Source organism: Panthera leo, chromosome F3 (assembly GCF_018350215.1).
Source record: "Panthera leo isolate Ple1 chromosome F3, P.leo_Ple1_pat1.1, whole genome shotgun sequence".
NCBI lineage: Eukaryota > Metazoa > Chordata > Mammalia > Carnivora > Felidae > Panthera > Panthera leo.
In genome coordinates, this window is record NC_056696.1 from 43,064,054 (window position 1) to 43,070,145 (window position 6,092).

Sequence of the window (6,092 nt, forward strand, 5' to 3'; positions counted from 1 at the left end):
TCCAAGATTCGGGAGGAATGTACTCCAAGGGAACACTTGGAGGGGGGAAAACCCTCCCTTAAAAAAAGAAAAAGAGGGGCGCCTGGGTGGCTCAGTCGGTTAAGCGTCCGACTTCAGCTCAGGTCACGATCTTGCGGTCCGTGAGTTCGAGCCCCGCGTCGGGCTCTGGGCTGATGGCTCAGAGCCTGGAGCCTGCTTCCGATTCTGTGTCTCCCTCTCTCTCTGCCCCTCCCCCGTTCATGCTCTGTCTCTCTCTGTCTCAAAAATAAATAAACTTAAAAAAAAATTAAAAAAAGAAAAAGAGCACCTTTAAAAAAAAAAAAGGGAAATTGCCCAACATTTTCAACCATAGGCATTGGTTAGTAGAGGAGATCTTGGAGGTGGGATATAATGCATGCATGAAACTGATACCACCCAGATCGTACATGACGTGGAAAAGCACCTATGTCGCGTACATTGTAGAGTGGCTGGTCCCTGGTATCCCAGCCCCTCAGGTCAGAAGGGAATAGCAGGGATTGCACAAGAACTGTTAGCTGTGTGAGAACCTGCCAGTCACCGCGGACCAGGGAAACGTGGGAGAGGGGCCTCTACTGAGAGAAGGTGGAGGCATCTCAGTGCTGGGGCAGGAGCGGCCGTGCAGAGCCAAGGAGTCAGTGACTAGAGCCAGAGAGGGGCAGCGGGGCCCTCAGAGGAAGAAGGATCTGGACACTTGCAGCAGGTGTAAGAACAATGCCAAGAGCGGGGCCCGGGTTGGGGTGGGAGGAGGGCTGGGGGGAGGGGATGGCCAAGAGGAGACTAGTAAGGAGTTTGCTGTCTGCGGTCTAGGACTTTACCGGATGGGGCGCGGCTTTGCTTTCCTCAGCTGGTCACCAACTCTAATGAGCGAGAGCCTAAATCAGTGGCCTCCCTCATCTTCCAAGGCAGGCGTGACAGAGGGCCTTGCCTCTCAAGTGCGCGTGTCTGTGTTGGGAGGCAGAATATAGAATTCCAGCTTCATTAAGATTACAGTGAGATGAAATCACATGGCCACGCATGGCACAAGAAAATACAAACAAATTCCTTAGGGCGGTAGAGGGGCGGTTTGCCTATTTATAACCCTTTGTCCCATTTCTCTTTTCCATGTCGAGATGTGTACTGCATCCACACGTCTCCACCTGCACCCATGTCCACACCCATGTCTGCCCCATCGCTGTCCATGTTTGTACCTACCTACACTTACACTCATACCTGTGTTCATCTATCTGTTAAGATTTGGCAGGGGGGGAGGCTGGGCCTGGGTGGCTCAGTCGGGTAAGTGTCGGACGTCAGCTCAGATCACGATCTCACATTTCGTGAGTTCAAGCCCTGCGTTGGGCTCTGTGCTGACAGCTCAGACAGAGCCTGGAGCCTGCTTTGGATTCTGTGTCTCCCCCTGTCTCCTTGAGCTCTGTCTTTCTCTCAAAAATAAATAAACGTTAAAAATATATTAAAAATATTTTTTAAAGTTTATTTTTATGTATTTTGAGAGAGAGATTGAGAGCAAGCTGGGGAGGGGCAGAGAGAGAGAGAGGGAGACAGAACGCCAAGCAGGCTCTGTGCTGATGTGGGGGCTTGAACTCACAAACCAGGAGATCGTGACCTGAGCTGAAATCAAGCGTTGGGAGCCCAACCAACTGAGCCACCCAGGGAACCTCCATCTATCTGATAAGAAGCAACCTTCCCATTGTAGGTAAATGCTAGCTTCCAGAACTTATTAAAAAAAGAAAAAAAAGTCAGCAATATTCCTGCTGTGTTGGCTTCCCCCAGGCCTTGCCTCTCCTTCCTTCTCACCTTACCCCTCCTTTCCCTTCCCTCCTGTACCTCTTTCCTCTCCTGTTTGTCCTCCCTGTACCCCCAGCTGCCTCCGGTGCTCCCCATCCCCAACTGACTTTGGGCCCTGAGGTCTCTGACCAGGTTCCCTTCTCCCAAAAGGGGAGAGTGACAGCTGCCTACATTTCGATGGGGATTGGTAAGAAGGCCCAACTTTGGCGGCTGGGGTGCATGTGAGGAGGCATGTATAACCCTTGCAGAGACTGGGCCCACTTTTCGGTCTCTTCACGTTGTCCTGGGCAGGCCTCTCCATCTCCTGGCTTAAACCAGCAGCTTAAACATGCAGGTGCTTCCCAGAGCTCTGCCCCATCTCTGAACTTTACAGCCATGAATTTAGATGCCTGCTGGACACCTCCCCCTCCCCTGGCTGTTTCAGGCTTCCCAAAGCCAGTGTGTCTAAGGCCCAAATGATCCCATCCCGCATACAGACCGGCTTCTCCAGCAGACCCTCCGTGAGTCCCCTCACCCTACTCAGGGCCTGGGGGCCAACAGGGAATCACCTTCATCCCTCCTCTCTCGCTCACCCCCGGTTCATCCTCACATGTAGCCTGTGTCCCTCTCCCTCTCCCTCCCCACCGATGCTGCCTTGGTTGACTTTTTCTTTCTTTCCTTTTTTTCTTTTTTTAATGCGGTTTATTTTTTTTAGAGCGATTTTAGATTCACAGAAGAATTGAACAGTAAGTACAGAGATTTCCCATATATTCCTTCCCCACACATGCACAGCCTTCCCCATTATCACCATCCACCCCCCCCCCCCCCGAGGGGTACATTTGCTACAATTGATGAACCCACACTGACACATCCTAATCACCCACAGTCCATAGTTGACATGAGGATTCACTCCCAGTGTTGTCCTTCTGTGGGTTTGGACAAGTGTGTAACGACATGGGTCCACCATCATAGGCTCACGCAGAGGAGTTTTGTCCTAAAAATCCTCTTTGTCCCTTTTATTCCCTACCCTCTGGCAACCACGTGTAACTAGCTCCTAATTTTGCCGTTTCCAGAATGTCATATAGTTGGAACCGTGCGGTATGCAGCCTTTTCAGATCGGCTTCTTTCACTTAGTAACGTGCATTTAAGTTTCCTCCTTCATGTCGTGTCATGATTTGATAGCTCATTTTTTTTTTTTTAGCACGAAATAATATTCCATTGTCTGAATGTACTACAACGTATTTATTCACCTCCTGAAGGACATCTTATTTGCTTCCAAGTTTCGGCAGTGGTGAATACAGCAGCTATAAACATCCATGTGCAGGTTTTTGTGCAAACATAAGTTTTGGACTCCTTTCGGTAGATTGCTGGATCATATGGTAAGAGTATGTTTACTTTGGTAAGAAACCACCAAGCTGTCTTCCAAAGTGGCTGTACTTTTTTGTATCTCCTGCCCCCCCCCCCCCCCCCCCCCCCAGCAACGGATGACATCCCCAGCAGCACCTGGTGTTGTCACTGTTGTGGATTTGGGCCGTTTCCACTAGGTGGGTAGCATTTCCCTGGTGACCTATGATGTGGGGCCTCTTTTCCCATACTTACTTGCCATCTGCATATCTTTTTCGGTGAGGTGTCCGTTTAGATCTTCTGCCCATCTTTTCATCAGGTGTTTGTCTTCTTACTATTGAGTGTTAAGAGTTCTTTGTGTGTTTTATTTGTTTTATTTTTTTTTTTAAGTTTATTTTTTGACAGAGAGAGAGAGAGAGAGAGAGAGAGAGAGAGAACATAGGCGGGGGAGGGGCAGAGAGCAAGGAAGAAAGAGGATCCCAAGCAGGCTCTGCACTGTCAGAGTAGATAGAGCCTGATGCAGGGCTCGGACCCATGACCTGTGAGATCATGACCTGAGCTGAAATCAAGAGTCAGATGCTTAACCGACTGAGCCACCTGGCGCCCCGAGTTCTTTGTGTATTTTGGACAGCCGTCCTTTACCAGACGTGTCTTTTGCAGATATCTCTTCCCAGTCTGTGCCTTGTCTCTTCACCCGCTTGACAGTGTCTTTCACGTGGCACAAGTCTGTAATGTTAATGAAGTCCAGCTTATTAATTATATCTCTCAGAGCCGTGCCTCTGGTGCTGTGTGTACTATGACGTGGGCCACACAAGTGGTCTCCTGACTGCTGGCTCCCCTGGGTCCTTCATTTCCTGCCCTCCCTGCCCTGAACTTTGAGGCTCTCCATGAACTTCATTAACACAAGCCTTTCAGTTGCTGAGATGGCCTCACTTTCTGCTGCCTTTGCCACCCAACCTTTGGAATTCAACCCCTAAGCTTCTTTAGGGGCACCTTCCCTGAGGTCCTAGTCCACAGGGGTGCCCCTCTCCCATTATGTCCCTCCTAGGCCCTGGCTTCTACGTCCTCCCACTTGTCACAATTGTGAGATTCAGGCATCCTCTGAAGGTGTAAGATCCATGAGGGTGGGTGGAATTTCTTTCTTTTTTCTTTTTTTGGAATTTCTTTGTTGATCACTGTTTATCTCTGTCTAGCACTGTGTTTTAATCATAGCAATAATTATTTTAATAGCAAATACGTCTGCAGCGCTAGGTGCCAGAAATCCTCCAAAGCTGGTTGCATTTTTTTTCTAAATTTTTAAAAATGTTTATTTATTTTTGAGAGAGAGAGAGAGAGAGAGCAAGCGGGAGAGGGGCAGAGAGAGAGGGAGACACAGAATCTGAAGCAGGCTCCAGGCTCTGAGCTGTCAGCACAGAGCCTGACGCGGGGCTTGAACTCATGGACTGTGAGATCATGATCTGAGTCCAGGTCAGATGCCTAACCGACTGAGCTGCCCAGGCGCCCCAGCAGGTTGCATATTTAACTTATGAGTGAGTATTTGATTATTTCCAGTTCACAGACAAGGCATCCAAAGTACAGTTTGCCCAAGATACAGAGTTACTAAGTGGAAGAACTGGGGTTCAAACCGAGAAAATCTGGCTCCAGAGCTGGTATTCTTTCTTGTACTAGATTGCCCCTCAAGTTCATTACATCTTTGTTGGATAAATGATGATGTCAGGGAGAGAGGCAGAGACAATTAGGAAATAGTACAAGAGTGTGAATCAGAGTGAATGAAAGAGGCATTTGCCTCTGAAGGGCTCTTTAAGGTTGTTGACTGACTGATGGACAGACTCTGGAACAGGGACACCATCCTGCCCCAGCCCCTCCTTCCTTCTGAGATGAGCAGCACAAGGCAGATAATTGGTGAGAGAGAGCCTGAGTCTTTTGTGAGGGGTGCGTTGGAAGGATGCCACAGGGCCCATTAGTACTGAGCCACAGATAATTACTGCTGAGATGTTCAGGACATCAATTAAAAAGATTCAGTCAGTCATTCCCAGCAGCTCTGGCTCAGCCACAGCCTTTTTAGGGGAAGGCACTGGAACAGCCAGGGGACCCTGAGGTCATCGCCCCCATTCCTGCTTCTGATCCAGTTCTGGTCCCGTCAGGGGTCTCCATTGTGGCAGATATTTGTGGCAGGGGTCTCCACTGTGGCAGAATCTACCTCCCTTCCCCAGTCACCCTGTGTCAGGAAATTTTGCTATCCAGTTGTCATGTATAAAAGCAATTTTCCCAGACAGTGAAAATATAATTGAGCAGCCCTGGGGAATGTTCTGCTCCTTCCCAGGGAACACCTGGATATCATACCCTCAATCGACAAGTCTGGTTCCCCGAGCTAACTTGTTCATTCTGTGAGTCAAGCCATTTCCATTGTCCTTGCTCTTTAAATGAGAAAAGAGGCACTTTTTACGTGGCAAACAGGGATGTGGTGGGCCTCCGGAAAGGGAAGCCAGCTTTGACAGAGACGAGAGGCATGGGGCAGGTGCTGGCTCACAGAGAATCCGGTGTGAAGGCAGAAGCCCTGCAGAGATTGTGTCCACTCTAGAGGTTCCCAGCTCCTAGAAAGCCAGAACCAAGATGGCGGCCCAGGACCTCAAAGGGGACAGTGGGGCTCCCCGAACAAGCCTAGATTCCTGCCTCCTGGAGACATGAGGAAGGCGTGGCCAGGAAAGCACAGGACAGCCTCAAATGCTGGGAAGGAATCTAGAGGCCAGATAGAAAGGAGTCTTCCTTACTCAGGAGGTTAGGGTAACTCCTGAGGTCCACGGCAGTAAGAGAGTAGATGACTAGCATGGGCTCAGTACGTCCCTGGTGCTCACACCTTGAGAGGAGGTAAGGGGACGGGTCCAGAAGGGTCAGAGGCTCCTCAGACCCAGAAGTTGGGGCCCCTGAGCTTCTGTGGTTATCACCCACCTCCTAGAGGGTTGGGGCAA